Source organism: Kogia breviceps, chromosome 10 (genome assembly GCF_026419965.1).
Source record: "Kogia breviceps isolate mKogBre1 chromosome 10, mKogBre1 haplotype 1, whole genome shotgun sequence".
Classification (NCBI taxonomy): Eukaryota; Metazoa; Chordata; class Mammalia; order Artiodactyla; family Physeteridae; genus Kogia; species Kogia breviceps.
The window spans coordinates 45854181-45870531 of NC_081319.1; the positions used below are offsets into that span (position 1 = coordinate 45854181).

At 47.8% G+C, this 16351-nt stretch overlaps 1 protein-coding gene across 6 annotated transcripts in view; it reads left to right on the forward strand.

Moving 5' to 3' along the window:
• The window catches only part of TRAK1 (trafficking kinesin protein 1), a 157268-nt gene that overhangs the window by 62604 nt on the left and 78313 nt on the right, over positions 1 to 16351 (forward strand). The window lies entirely within an intron of this gene.

Sequence of the window (16351 nt, forward strand, 5' to 3'; positions counted from 1 at the left end):
GCTTTCTGGTTCCAGAGGGCGCTCTTGGAGAACTTTTACTTTCAGTTTTCCTTTCTTCTCTCCTTTTCTTCTTTCTTCCTCTCGCCACTGCGTCCCCCTTCTTCTCTCCACCTCTTTCTTTTTCCTCCCACTCCTTTTCTCTCCTCCGTGCTACCTGTTTCCCCATCTCCCCACTCCTTCCCTTCTCCCCTTCCTTTCCCTGCTCTTCCCCTCCCCCACTGCATAAAAAGAAACAGTTACAGTTTTTAATTTTTTTGCCTTGTAAAAAAAATTTACCATGGAGGTGGATCTCGGTTGCTGAAGACTTGGTAAGCCTCGCCATCCCGTTCAATCAGAACCTCTTAAGTAAAGACAGCAGGTTCCAGGCAGTGCTGCGTTGATGTTCTTTAGTGTTTTCCAGCATGTGGAAGAGGTGAGGTTGGCCTGTTGTAAAGCTGGCCCTTTCCCTGTAGTGTCTTAGGTAACAGGCTTCCTGTGATAATGAAGGGCTTTGTAATGCTCATTGGGAAACATGGGGGTTTGTCGTGAAGGTGTGAGCTTGCAGGTGAGGGGACTGGGGGAGGAGGGCCTGTCTCACGCCGCCTGCAGTCGCTGTGCAGGACATCTTCTGAATTCTTAGATGGAGGTAAACGGGCAGAGAGAAGAATGGAGTGAAGAGGCCTGAAGGGTGGGAGTTCTGGGATTCTTTGGGAGGGAAGTGACCTCTGGGAGAGGAGGAAAGGAGACAGGACCAGCCCGCTCCCGCTCTGGTAACCTGGAAGCTGCTCAGAGGCTGTGTTACCCTAGTTTACCGCCCAGGGAGAGGCTGTTTCAGACCCTACCCAGCCCATCGGACTTCCTTCCCTGGCACCCCTGGGCACCGTGCTGGAGGAGGAGATGGGGTGCCGAGCGAGCATTCTAGGGCTCTTCGTCTGCCCACCATGCTTTGTGATTACCCCTCACCCACTGGAGCCCAGCTGCAGGGCAGAGTAATGTGGACTGTTGGTTTTGTGCAGAATTGGGTTTTGTCCTGTGGGTGCTGCGAAAGTACCACAGAGGGAGGGAGGGCTGTGGAATTGAAGCTGGATGGGAAGAGGTGATGGAGGCGATACGGGGGATCAAGGGGAGGGGGTCTTGAGAACTGGGAGGGCTGGGGGTTGTGGGCAGGGAGGGAGATGCGTGGATTTCAGATTGCAGAGGTGGCGGCAGAGGGGGCGCATGGGGTCCAGAAGTTGAGCGGTGGGGAGTTGGACGGTGTTCGGCTTGGAGGTGATGTGCCCATCACATCATGGGCGTGATGACTGCAAGCCTGATGCCACAAGGGAACGGACTGGGCGGTGGACAAGTGCGCACAAGCCAGGGGCAGCGTGAGTCTTGTCGACTTAAAAAATATTCACAGCCTAACAATTGAGAGTTATGTTTTATTTGGTGGGAATTTTTGGACTCCAAGCCCAGAGGCAGCATCTCAAGTAACCCTGAGAGAACTGCTCCAAGGAGGCAAGGGGGGAGCCAGGTTATATAGAAGTTTTGCAACAAAGGGCAGGTAGTCTGAATGTCAAAATATTATCATTAAGGGACTTCCCTGATGGTCCAGTGGGTGAGACTCCGCGCTCCCAATGCAGGGGCCCTGGGTTCGACTCCTAGTGGGGGAACTAGAGCTCGCGTGCATTCCGAAACTAAGAGCTCGCATGCCCCAAGGAAGATCCTGCGCAGCCAAAATAAATAAAAAAATAATTTAAAAAAGATAATTGTTAATTAAAAACAAACAGATATCCCAAGTTAAGGAATCTAGCACTTCTCTGTGTATGGGAAGATGAAAGAGTCTGGGCTCACTGAAATCATTCCTTTGATATGCACCTCAGCTATCTGGGGCCAGTATCCCATGTTTTCACATCCTGAGTTTCCTCAGGGCTCATGGTAGAGAGTGGCTGCAGTCTGAGGGCTGCTAGATGGCAGGTATTCTTTCCTTCCTGAGTTCCCTCAGGGCTCACCAGCTCACTGTCTGGTGGTGGCTGCAATCGGTGGTGACTGTGACATCCTTTGTTTACTGATATGGCAGGCAGTATTCCATTTTTCAGTCTCAAGCTAGCAAGGACTTTTAAAGGCGGGTGGGAGAAAATGAACTGGTATGGCCAGAGGAGCCAGAGATTGCCAACACGAAGCCCAGACCCCGAGAGAGTCAGTTTAGGGCAAGACTCGAATCATCCTCTACCAGGAGGTTTTCAGCCCTAAACTGGATTTTGATCTACATGATGGACCATGAATGTGGGTCATGTTCTTGGTGGGAGAGAAAGAAGGTCTTGCTTCTTAATGGTTAGAAACATGATGATGAGGCAGAGCCAATGGGCATGGGAACCCTGACCTCCTTTCTCTTCTTTTGGTAGGAATTCAGTTCTCACACCCAACCCAACACGTTAAGATTTCAGTGTATCTGATAAATGTAACTATACTTGTTTTTTTGGTATTGAGAAAACCTTACAACAGACAACTCAGGTTGTCGTAACTGTAGGTTTGAACTCCATTGCTCAGTGCTATTTCAGTTCTATTTAAGGAGGGGTTTGTGGAGAGTAGAAATGGGAAGGGGCAAGTCTGAGTCCACCTGGAAGTATTGTATTCTGGTGTCCTCTCCTCCCTTCGTCTGGGACTTGAGGGAGGGTGTGGGTCTGCCCAGGTGCGGGTGCAGCGCCACCTAGTGGTCAAGGGGAGCACTAGCAACTGGAGTGGCAGCCTTAACCTTGAGACCAGACACCTGCTGGGTTTGCAACTTCTGAAAGGGATTGGAGGAGAGAGGAGTTACTTGTCTAGAGAATATGACAGGTAGGGCCGGCAACTTTAGATGTGTAGAACAAAAGAAATCTGCTCCCATCTCTTCTCCTGCCTTGGTCCATCCCACCTTTATTTTATTTTATTCCCATCTGCTATTTGCTGGAGTTGATTCCAGGAGTTTTTTTTTTTTTTTTTTTAAGGGAGGGTGTTATGAAAGCCAAGAGTGGCCACGTCTTTCTTGCTTAGACTACTTGTTAGGAGATCCTGATGGTGATGGAATGTCAGTCCTATGCAGTGAACTTTATCCTCCGAGTTATCGGTGGCTGTACTTCACATGCTTTTAAATTGGGTGTGTGTATTAGTTAGGTTTTGCTGTAGAAATGCTGGGTAACAAACAATTCTCAATTTCACAGTGGCTACTGCAACATTTACTCCTTGCTCTTTGTCTTAAGTTTCCATGCCTGAGCTTCAGTTCAGGTCTTCTTCACTTGTCTCATTTGAAGATTTGGGATGACGGGCAGCAGCTGTGTAGGGCCGTGTTCTTCTCCTGGCAGAGGACGGGAGCTCAAGGGGACAAATGTAACTACACAGGCACAGTCAGAGCCTCTGATTGGACATGCAGTAAGTGACACATTCCATTGGCCCAGGGAAGTTCCATGGCCTGGCTCAAGGTCACTGAGTTGCGAAATGATACTTCATTCACAGTGAGCCATAGCAAGGGTGGGGAGCAAGGGAAGATCAGCCTGGATTTTAGAAGACCCTCAGGTAGCAGTAGTGGTCTTGAATGGCACAGGCATGTGGGTGGTCTTCAGGAAAGCCCCTGAAGTGGTGTCAGTGACCTTTAAGCCCTTTGCCTAGTCTCTTAGCTCTGCTGGGCTAGGGAACTCAGTGGGCGTGGGTAGGGGAAGGACCTGGGCTCCGCTGGCCTAGAGTAGGGGCTAGCAGACTTATCCCTAAAGGGGCGGAGAGTAAATATTTTAGGTTTGTCAGTTCTGCGGTCTCTGCTGTTGTAGCTGACAGCGGCCACAGACAATACCTAAAGGAATGGGCGTAGCTCTTTTCCAATGCAATTTTTCTTTATAAAAACAGGCAAGGGGCCGAATTTTACTGTGGGCTGTAGTTGGTGGACTGCTGGTCTAGACCTTCAAGCCCTGATCTGTATCAGGACTTCAACGTAACAATAAGAGAGAAATATCCCTTTTTAGCTGAGAAGCCAAAAATAAAAATTCAAAGGGCTCCTGTTGGGTCCAGTAATAGCCCAGTCCTCTCAGCATTGTTAAGCCGTGAACAGTTGTTCTGTATCGTTGGAGTCTCCAGGCAGCCAGAGTTTATTGTTTCGAAGCATGAAATCTCATTTTGCTTGACCCATTTTCAGTAGAAATGGTAGTGAAGTGTATTAGGAATTCCTTGGGCTTTCCTAGAATGATAGGGAAGGTGATTTAACCTTTTGGATGGATTCAGCTGCACCTTTCATGAACAGTGTTTGGCAGGAGATTTGGAGATATGCCCAAGGGTGGTAGGTGTGCCCAGAGACCTTTATTCACATTCCTTGTGATTACATTTTCTGTGTGTGAGTAACCACTTCGTTGAGATAGAATTCACCCATTTACAGTGTATAATTTGATGGTTTTTAATATGTTCACAGGGTTGTACAATCATCACCACAGTCAATTTTGGAACGTTTTCATCACCCCCAAAAGACACCCCAGGCCCTTTAGCTGTCACACACCAATACACTCACATGTCTCCCAGTGTGGCTGCATTTTTAATAAGCTTTCAGAAAGTCGCTGTTTGGTTTCTGCTGTCCTTGTTTTTCTTGGCTCATCCCTGGCGTTGGGGAGCTGAGCAAGGGATCTTGAGTGGTCGTCCGTGCTATTCAAGTGCACACCTCGTAGGAACTTCAACTGCTCCTGACACTTGTGTATCATACAGACGTCACCTGATGAGATAACTTTAAATGTTGTTTCCTTTATTTATTTATATTTAACAAAGGCTTATATTTCTTCATTTGTATTCTTCTTTGTAGGAGGTTATCCTCTGTAATTTTCTATATGTTGAATTTACATTTGTGTTGGTTTGAAACCTGGTTCAAGTAACGTGGAATCGTTTCACGCCCAGGTTTTATTGTTTCATCTGTTTTAACTGTTTATCATCAGGCTGCAGTGATCTGTTTTTGGATGAGTTTGAAATCTTTTAATATCAAGATGATCTCATGTGATGTTTTGAAAAAGTAACCATTGTTCATTTATAAACAGAATTTCCTGTTCCGGAAGTTAATTTAGATTAACAATAAGACAGCTGACTGCATTGAATGGTAGAGGCACAGTAGGAGTTTGGGCTTCACAAAATTTTGTTCTATTAATAAAGTTTCTGTGATTTGGCACATAAGTCTTTATCTCAAAGTTTATCCCTTATGCTAACTGACTTCCATTGTTCCTTGGTAAGGGCTGACTTTGGGGAGGAGTGGATATAGACAGAAGGATTGGACCCTGAACTCTGGTAGCTGCTGAGGCTGCCTTGAAGGTCTTTGAGAGTCTAACTATAAATATTGGGTGTAAATGTTTTTGGAAACCAGAAAGCAAAGGTAAGTGTAAAGAGTGAATAATTTGAAAACAGGAAATTGGATCTGAACCCCCAGATTAGAGCAACAAAACCCAAGAGGTGGGAGGAAGATTAGTGAGATGAAGTATAAGCAAGTTATCCTATTTTTGCTACAGATAATGAGAGAAATACAGATTTACCTCCTCGTAATTTAAAGGTAACTACCTGTATCAGCAAGGCTTAAGCTTAGCTGCATAGAACAGTGCCTTCACCTGATAGGATTTATTTTTCTTTCACGTAAAAGAAGTTCAGAGGGAGGCTCTGCAGTGCTGGTGTGGCCCTCCTGTCCTCAAAGGCCTGGGCTCCTCCTGTCCTTCATTTCCACCATACTTGTGGTTTCTATCCTTAAGGTCACCTCATGGTCTTAGAAGGCTGCCGAAGCTCCAGCTATCATGTCCAAGTTCCAGGCTGTAGGAAGGCAGCCTTTGGGAAAGCCTCACCATACCATTGCTTAAATCTCAATGGCCAGAACTAATACTTGGTCATACCTTGCTACGAGGGAGGCTGAGAAATGTAGACTTCCCAGGTCTTTGATACTAAGGAAAGTGGGAGAGTATGGGTGGTTGGGAAGCTACTAGCAGCGTCTACCATGCCTCTTTGATGTGATATCATAAGATGTCATATCTTAAAAATAGAGTGTGAACCTTCCAAATCAGTGTTTCCTCGTCTTTCACAACATGACCCCCATAAGAAAATGATGATGTTTGCATAGCTCAGAGGGTAAATGGTGATGGTAACTCATAGCTGGAGGCCACCCTGCATAGTGCCTGACACCCTCCATTCCCAGCACTTGGAGGAAACTCTGCCCTAAATCACTAGGGGAAAAAAAAAGAATCTGGTGACACATATTCTATAAAACAAAAGACAGGTAACTAACGGAACCTCAAGAGAGTAGAACCACCAGGACGCAGGACAAAAGTAAGATCAGTCACGTCTGACATTTGAAGACAAAGTCTCTGAATGGGTCAAAAGTAAAGCTTTAGAGGTGTGCTATGTTTTAGGAAGTCTCAAGGCAAAGTACTCAAAGAGAGTGGAAGTTGGGAGGAGGAGGACAATTTAGAGAAAAGAGAGTTACACGGAAGAATTATTTAATCAGCGAGACCAGAGGGCCAGAGGCAGCATGGGTGGTGGCTATGGCTTTGGCCAATGGGTCCAGTCTCTGTGTGAGAAAGCCAGATCTAATACTTACCATGTGATGTGGGTCCAGTTACTTAACCTCTGTGCCTTAGTTTTCCCCTTCTGTAAAGTGGGGATGATAATAGTCTCCACTCTTAGAGCTGTTGGGAAGTTTAAATGAGTCAGTGGATATAAATGCTTGGAGATGGTAGCATCCATAAATATTTGCCATTATTTTTGCTGTTTGTTATCATTATAAAAAGTACAGCTGGATCCCTATATAGCTCCTTCAAACCCAATAAAATCCAGGTGATTCAAAGATAGAATGTTAAGAATGAAGCCATAGAAGTGCTAGAAGTAGATATTGCTGGATATTTTAGTAACCTTGAGATGGGGAAGGCCATCCAAAGGCTAGGATTACAAAGAAAATGATCAAGGGGAGATTAAGAGGTACAAACTTAAGAGGTACAAAACATGATTTCCGGTATGAAATGTACAGCATGGGGAGTATAGTCAGTAGTTTTGTAATATCTTTGGTTGCTGACAGACTGTAACTAGACCTATCCTAGTGATCATTTTGAAATATATAGAAACGTTGAATTACTATGTTGTGTAACAGCAACTAACATAGTGTTGTAGGTCAATGGTACTTCAAAAACAAACAAACAAAAACTCATAGGGCTTCCCTGGTGGCGCAGTGGTTGAGAGTCCGCTTGCCAATGCAGGGGACACGGGTTCGTGCCCCGGTCCGGGAAGATCCCACATGCCGCAGAGCAGCTGGGCCTGTGAGCCATGGCCGCTGAGCATGCGCTTCTGGAGCCTGTGCTCTCCAACGGGAGAGGCCACAACAGAGAGAGGCCTGCGTACCACAAAAAAAAAAAAAAAAAACAAAAAAACCTCATAGAAAGAAAGATCAGATTTGTGGTTACCAAAGGGGGGCATGGGGGCTTCGGGGGAGGGAGAGCTGGATGAAGGCAGTCAAAAGGTACAAACTTCCAGTTATAAGATAAATAAGTACTAGGGATGTAGTGTACAACATGATAAATATAATTAACACTGTTGTTTGTTATATATGGAAGTGGTTGAGAGTAAATCCTAAGAGTTTTCATCACATGGAAACGATTTTTTCTCTCTCTTTAATTTTATATCTATATGAGGTGATGAATGTTCCCTAAATTTATTGTGATGATCATTTCAATGATGTATGTAAGTCAGATCAGTATGCTGTACACCTTAAACTTAATACAGTGCTGTAAGTCAATTGTATCTCAGTAAAACTGGTGGAAAAAAATTTGACTGCACAAACATTAAACTTTATACAGGCATTCTTGCTGTAACACAATATGTTTGCTTCTGAAAAACTTTGTGTTCTACAAAATGGGACACTAAAAATAACAGGAGTTATGTGACTTTGTAACCAGAACCGACAAAAACCGTACATTGGGAGATAACATGAGTAGAGTGGTCATCTTTTATTTATTTTTAAAAAATAATGGTAAAACATACATAACATAAAGTTTACCATTTTAGCCTTTTTTTTTTTTTTTTTTTTTGGCTGCGTTGGGTCTTTTATTGCACGCAGGCTTTCTTTAGTTGAGGCAAGTGGGGGCTACTCTTCATTGCGGTGCGTGGGCTTCTCATTGCGGTGGCTTCTCTCGTTGTGGAGCACGGGCCCTAGGCACGCAGGCTTCAGTAGTTGTGGCACGTGGGCTCAGTAGTTGTGGCTCGCGGGCTCTAGAGTGCAGGCTCAGTAGTTGTGGCACGGGCTTAGCTGCTCCGAGGCATGTGGGATCTTCCCGGACCAGGGCTCGAACGCAGGTCTCTTGCATTGGCAGGTGGATTCTTAGCCACTGCACCACCAGGGAAGCCCAATTTTAGCCATTTTTAAGTGTACACTTGACCTTGTTGTGCACACATCACCTCTGTAAATCTCCAGAACTTCATCATCTTCCCCAGATGCAACTGCACCCATTAAACACGGATTCCTCTTCCCCCCTCCTCCAGCCTCTGGCAGCCACCTTTCTGCGTTCCATCTCTGAATTTGACTCCTCTAGCAGCCCCCATAGGAGGATTCAGAGTGTCTGTCCTTTTGTGACTGGCTTGTTTCACTTGGTGTAATGTCCTCAAGGTCCATGCATATTGTAGCTTATGTCAGAATTTCCTCCCTTTGTAAGGCTGAATAGTATTCCATTGTACATATCTACCACATTTTGTTATCTGTTCATCCACTGATGGACCCTTGGGTTGCTTCTACCTTCTGGCTATTGTGATAATGCTACTATGAACATGGTGTACAAATATCTGGTCAAGTCCCTGCGTTTACTTCTTTTGGGTATATACCTGGAAGTGGAATTGCTGGATCATATGGTAATTCTGTTTAACTTTTCAAGGAACCCGGTTATTCATGTTTTTAACTTTATGAGATATGTACTCTAAACACACTTATGTATTTTGCACTTCAGATTTTTTGGATTCTGCTCTTATTTTTAATCCCATATGGGAGATTACTTGTTTGAGGGTCATGACAGAATTTTGATTCTCCAAACATGCTGTCAAACCGTTTACTGCAAGTGTCGTTCCAATTTCCACCAGCTCCATCTGTCTAAACACTAATTCAGCTGTGAGCACATTAATTACAATCACACTGACACTGGCTATTTTCATGTAAATATTTTCTCCTGGTAATTTAATAATTATAAGATATATAATATGTATGCTTTTAAGAGAAATTATCAAGAAAATTGGAAAAACCAAAGTTTTTTTTTTTCTATTTATTTCCTAGTAAAACAAATTCAAATGACTATTAATCCACCTCACCCTACCCCATTTTCTGAGCATTTTCCTGCAGGTTTTAACTCTTAAAATTAACACATTAATTTTTCCTTTTAAAATAAAATTTCTGTGCAGTTGTAACTTTATGTCTTAGTGTTAGAATCAATCTATCTTGTAATGTGGTATCATCTGCTTTTGTAGATTTCTGTGCCAAGCCCATTGGAGTCACTATTTCTGCAAAACACTGCAATCAGTTTGACATCCGGGGGCCTCCATAGCAGCGTCCTTCTGACTTGGCTTTGTCCCGCCTCTTCCTGCCCTCTTGCTGCACAACACGCTGGCGAGTCTGGGTGGATGGGGCCACATTCAGTTGCACAAGGTGGCACTTCAGCCTCGTGTTGGAGACCCTGCTTGTGAAGGCGGCCTCTGGGCGGCTCAGCCGTCTCCGTTTGTGTTGCTGTCACGGGGAGCTGGTGTCGTGTGTGATCAAGCCACAGCTCAGAACCTGATACCCCATCTGTGTGGAACTGAACCGGGGTCATTGTTTATCCGTTTTCTTAGAAAGAGTCACTTCTGGTGGCAGGTAAGGCCACGGCCCTTCCAACGTCAGGTTTTGTTTCTGTCTCTGAAGCTTGATTTCCTTGGCCTTTCTGCTTCCATGCGAGTGTCTCTGGAGACACTGGTTACTGCTCACAGCGAGGCAGCAAGGAAGCGAAGAGAAATCTTGTCCCCGTCATGTCCTCGTGGGGCTGGAATGTGAGCAGGATGTAGTGTGTCCGGAGGTGAACTCAGGATGGTGGGGGCAGGAACGCATCGGGAGTCCTGGCGTCCAGTCCAACACTGCTCAGCCTCGAGACCTCGCCCAGGTCCCCGCACCTCTGGCAGGGCCTCAGTGTCCCCTTCTGTAAGTGGCAGGGCTGGGAGAGGCTGGCTTGGGTTTGAGCTCACGCCGGCCCTTGGGGAGGGGTCTGAGAAGTCTCGGGTGGAAGTGGGGAGAGGGCAGGTGCATGGGAGGGACGGGCGAGGTGACCACGTTGCCCTTTTAGACCGTTTGAACGTTGAGCCACGGGCCTTATTTATCAATTTGTTTTAAAGAAAGCAAATTTAGTGAATGAAAATCACAAGGGGCTGTCAACTCTCAAATGTTGATGGGCAAGATCCCCTTGAGGGACTTGCTGTAAAAGCCGGCTCCTGGATCCCACCCTCATAGATCCTGGCATAGAAGGTCTGAGGTAGAACCGAAGGAGCATATAAAGAGCCCATTACAGAAGTGCTGTCTGCCCCGGGGCACCATCACCCCAGGCTCAGTTCTCGGGAGGGTCCCCTAGTTCTGCTGAAATGCCCACAAACGAGTGAAGGGAGGAGAAATGCTTTCTTACAGGTTCCTTCCCTAGGTGATCCTCTCAAGGGGCCGCAGAGAGTAGCAGTGAGTTGTGTGTGGATTAGAGTTGGGGGGACGGTGTCGGGGGGCAGGGGTGTGTGTGCAGTGGGCTCAGCCACTTCCTAGTGGAATGACCTGGGCTCCTCGTGTGACCTTTGGGACCTTGGCTTCCTGGTTTGTAAATGTGTTCCTGCTCTTCACCCTGCACTGCCTGCTGGTTTGTGAGAGTAAGTGAAATGCAGGAATACATACAAGTGGTTTGTATCGTTCAGCAAAATGTTTATTGAGCATTTACTGGTTACCAGGCAGGGTGCCGGGTAAACAGTGGAGAATGTCAGCCTGCGGGGTGGTCTGCCACTTCCTGAGGCTCCTGGTGTGGGGGCCATGCAGTGGACCGTGCCTCGATCTCATGTCTATTACTGGCTGCTCTGTGACGTTCAGCCACCTCCTCAGCCTCTCTGAGTGCAGCCCTCTTCTATTAAATGACGTGATTGAGCCAGTTATTTCTAGTTCTAAAGGTCCCTTTGTAGTTGGTGAAATCACAACTTTTATGGTATTCTAGAGAATAAGTACTGACACTGAGTTCGCCGACGAAGCTTAGGTGAGGCTCTTAACTACGTGCCCCTATGATAGAGGAGAATTTTCCAGAAGGACGTCTGGCAGATACCAGTTGCAAAGTATCACATGTGTCCCTGGCACCAGTATGGCCTGTGTGTGAGTCTCTGAGCCCATGCCCTTTAATCCTAATAACTCAAGAAAAAGGCATTGTTTCCAAGTCTGTACAGAATGATTTGCAGGCGGCTGAGTAGCTGAGCTGTCTTGTCTTGTGACAGGGGCTTACGGACCCTAGCCAGAGCTTCTTCAAGCACAGGCTGGGGCCACGTTCTTTCCTTGTCACCTTTAGTGTAGTCTGGAACCTTCTCCCAAGGCCCAGAGTTAGACACCAGGATGGGAAACCCCGGCGTGCAAACCGGAGGTACATGTGTTTAATTTGACCTCAGGTATTTACAGAATTCTCAACTAACGTCCAACATTAAAAAATCTGGGAATCTTATGTAAAAATACAGATCCCCGTCCTCTCAGAAGAAGTCGGCATATCCAGGTGCTATGGGCCCCCCTCGGTGGAGGCAGGGTGTGCTGGGAGTGGCGGCCACCCCCAGACACAGCCCTTGGTCTGGTGGCTCAGAGACATTTTGGGTAGAAAAACAGCTTTTCTGCAACCTGATGCCTTTGTTCTACAGATGGAGAGACAAAGTCCCAGATAAACCAAGACGTGACTTGCCGGTGACATGGCAAAGTTGGGGGCAGGGCCAGGGCTGGGATCCCATTCTCCAAACTCCTGGAGCAGCTCTTGCTGCAGCCAGGGCCTCAGGCGCTTGCCAGCAGGTGGCAGTCGTGGTACTGGCTGGCCTGTCTCAGGGTCTGGCTTTCCTCCTTCCTCCTTTCCTGTGCCCTTCTGTTCCTCTCTTACTTTGATTTTGCCAGATTTTCTCTGGCCAAGCTTTTCCTTTTTGTCCAGCACTTGTACTCTCTCCCTCCTTTTATCCTCACCTCTCCCCCTGCTGTTTTTCCTAGGATCTCCAGAGCCTGGGGGTGTGTTCAGGATACTGTCCTCCTCTCCCTTGCAGCTCTCTGTTCTCCTGGGCCCAGCGCCCTCAGCTCCGGTGTACAGGCAGAAGGCCCAGAAACCCCAGTGGAGCTACCCCCCACCCATCTGGAGGTGGCCACCACTCAGAGCCTATAACTGTGTGTGGTCCTAGATATGCTGGCTTTCTCCAACAGGCTAGGGATCTGTATTTTTGCATGAGATTCTCTGATTTTTAAGCATTGGACACTAATTTAGAGCTGCAGTCTCTGCTGTAAAATGTCTGCATCATCTGGGGCGCCTGGCAGGTTTCATGAACCTGGCTTGTCACCTTTGCATCAGTGCAAATGCTTAGATGGAGGGGCCTCCTTCAAGCCCCCTCTGGGAGTTATGGATCTAGCCCAGGTCAGGTGGAGAGTGGACGCAGCGGGGCCTACAGCCCCAGACCCTCAGGGCCCTCTCCCACCTCCCACAGCCCTCAGTGAAGCCCCCATCCTCGGATAGGAGGACCCGCTTCAAACCTTATGCCTTGGAGAAAGCTAGGAAGGGTTATAGCTCAGAAGAGGTGAAGAGAGGTCTTACGTTCTGCTCCCAGGGTGGAGCTATAAGAATGCTGGACGTTGGATTGGATTTGCATTTGCTAAGTGGTTGAGGCGACATTCACTTCTCCGTGGGACTTTTCTCCATGCTGGACGAAGATACTGAGTGAGACTTGAAAAGACCTGGACACTAGATGGCTCCACCTCCCCCATGCTAAAGGCTGGGTGTTTGTCTAGCTAGGCTTGCCACCCGTTGCCGATTCTTCCTCCCTTTTTTCCATCATTTATCCAGCGCCTACTGAGCACTTCCTGTTGCCCAGCGTGATGCTGAGGGCTGGGTTAGATGTGAAGGGGTAGTTCAGAGCTCCTTCCGAGGGACTCTCTGTTAGAAAACGCATGTAACATTGTAGTGAAATAATCTCTGTACTAAATACATAGCCAGAGGGGAGAGGTCAAGGGAAGCTTGAAATATGGGGTGAATTTGAGTGATATTTTGCGATGGAGTTTGCTGGCAGGGAAGGGCATTCCAGACAGCTAGAACAGCTGGTGTCCAAACCAAGGTTTGTGCAAAAATGTGTTTGGAGGATGACAAAAAGTTGCTGTGGCTTGACTGAAGGGATACTCGAGAAGTGGCTTTAATAAGGTAGATGTGTATTTCTTTCTCTCTTAAAAGTCCAAGTGGTAGATGGCCCAGGAGTGCTGCCCCTATCCTCTTTTCCGAGGCACCCAGGTTTGCTCTGGTAACCCCCTAGGTGCTGCCTTTACTTACACAGTTGAAGGCGGCTCCAGCACCACCCCATCTGTGCATTTCGGCAGTTGGATAGGGTCTGACTTGGAAGTTCTGTTTACATCTTGTTAGCCAGGCATATGGACAGACCTTACTGCAAGGAAAGATGGAAAATGTAGTTTTTAGCTGCGTTGGCCGTGTGCCCAGCCACACCTTCGGGGTGACTTTACCGAAAGAAAGGAGCAGAAATTGGATATCGGGAAGCAGTCAGTAGACTCTTAGGAAAGTGCGAGCTGAATCACGAAGCACTTTATAGGGAGCTGGGAGGTTTTGAAAGCAGGACAATACTGTGATTTTAAAAGTGTCTTTCACAGATGGAGCCGGCATCCATGGGGCTGTTGTAATTGGCGAAGGGGAGGATGCTGAGCTTAAGTCCACCCGACTTGCCTGGGTGAGCCTGGCCTTTGATGGTTTGACTGGCTGGGGGTCGGTGGGTTCCGGGCTGCTGTTGCTGTCGATCTGCCTGAAGCCATGGACCTTTCGGGGCCTGGGTTCACTCAGGAGGTGGATACCCTTCATTTGAGACTTACCCGAGACTATATAGGATAGCTTGTTTTTTTTTTTTTTTTTTGTGGTACGCGGGCCTCTCACTGTTGTGGCCTCTCCCATTGCGAAGCACAGGCTCCGGACGCGCAGACTCAGCAGCCATGGCTCACGGGCCCAGACGCTCCGCGGCATGCGGGATCCTCCCAGACCGGGGCACGAACCCGTGTCCCCTGCATCGGCAGGCGGACTCTCAACCACTGCGCCACCAGGGAAGCCCTAGGATAGCTTGTTAATAGTGTGAGTTGGAGCAGTGGAGAAATGATGACTGTAGAGAGCATTCAAAGGTTCCTTTCCTCTAGGTGCGGCCAGCAATGCCCTTTCACGCACTGAGCTTGAGTAAGCGCCAAGGGAGGGGGTGGGTCGGCAGACAAGCTACTTCGGATCTTGGCTCTACTTCCTACGCTCTGGAAGGAGAAATCATCCAGACACCTCCCTGATATGTCAGTGTGTTTAGTTGGACACCTCTACCATACTTATGAAATCTGTACCTGTTTAGAACGAAAGCTTCCCGTTGAGAACAGCCTGGGAATCCCCCAGCATTTCTAGTGCCTTCCGCCTGGGAGATGGGGAGCAAATGGCAAAGGGAAGGGCACAGCTTACAGTCAGATGTCTGAGGCTTCTCATACACAGTCTGCCACTTATTTAGCCAGGTGACCTTGCCCTACAAGATATTCCACAGCTCCTGTGAGTCTCAGCTTCCTCATCTATAAGTCAGAGCAAATATTATCTATGTTGCGGGTTGCCAGGGGGTGGGGTCAGAGAGTACACTGAAGGCTCCTGGCTTGGTGCTTGGCACGGTGAAACATTCCGGGGGAATTCTCAAAGGCTCTCATATTATGTTTACCCAACCTCAGGCCTCAGACGTGTCTTCTCCATGTGGCAGAGGTGGTGTCCCCCTCCATAGGAGGTCCTTGGGGCTCCTAGCCCTTCAGCCAGGGTCAAGGAAAGCTCCTCGGGCAGTCTTTCTAATCGTCTCCTAATTCTCTGGGCCTGCCAGGCAGCTGAAAACTTGCTGATGTTTACATGGCGGGTCACATTACGGAAAAAACAAATATTCAGAGTTTTTTAAAAAAGCTTTTTGACACAGCCTCACCCTTGGATAGTTGATCTCACTGGTCATCATAGGCTTTAAGGAAAACGATACCTCTTGGGCACAAGGATCCACACTGTAAATATGTTGACCTTCAGCCCTGGGAACCTGGAAGGACAGGGGAGTCTCAGCGTTTGAGCAGCTGCCAGTGTGCTCACAAGTGACACGGTGTTCTTAGAAGGGATTTTATTTTTATTTTCTGGAGTCCGTTGCCTTTCCCACCACCAAATGGCAGTGACACCAGAAGATTCTAGCCTGTCGTGTGGGTGCCTCACGCAGGAATGTGTTGGTACCCTGCCTGTTCTTCTAGGGACAGGCTGGCGTGGCCTTTTGTGGAGCAGATCTATGGTTAGCCAAGAGATGCCATCGTTTGGGTGTCATCCCTCCTTGACCCTGTATCCCCTCAGCCAGATGCTGGTCATTTTATGGTTGTGAGGCCTCACCTCAAGATGAGCTTTGTGGGAACTTACTCCCCGCTCGACTGTGAGACGAGGAAATATTTCCTTAGTTAAGAGCTCAGCTGGAGCCTTTTGGAGGGTGTTATGTCGTTGGTGGGAGATGATAAAGAGATACGAGACATCTTCTGCCTTGAGGTTGGGCTGCTGGCTCTGGCTGAGGGGAGGGCATCACTCTCTTCTCCGCAGACCTTTGCAGAGTGGCTGAGCAGCTCCGGCCTGGTGGGGGCTGGCTGAAATGCCAAGTGTGCTGGCTGTGACATTTCCCACATGAGGCAGAGAATTCTGAGCATTCACATGTCCCCCTCCAGTCCCCAGAGCTCCAAGTAAAATTTGAGATGTCTTTACTTTCCACTTATAACTCTTTCCACAAGCACTTGAAAAGCCATGTGGACTTCCTGAGTCGAAATGTCCTGCAGTGAAGCTTTATATGTTGAATTAAGTAAGAAGGGTTAGCGTGAGGTGGTAGGAGGTTTGCGGGGGGCAGCTAGCAGGTGCTTTCCCTGGGCTCCTGCCCAAGAAGGAGGGAAGTTGGCCATTGAACGGTCTCTTTACCTGTGATTCCATAATTTTTTTTGGCTGCTGTGCAGCCTTCTTATTAAATACGAAGGAGAGGGCTTCCCTGGTGGCACAGTGGTTGGGGGTCCGCCTGCTGATGCAGGGGACACGGGTTCGTGCCCCGGTCCGGGAAGATCCCAAATGCCGCAGAGTGGCTGGGCCCGTGAGCCATGGCC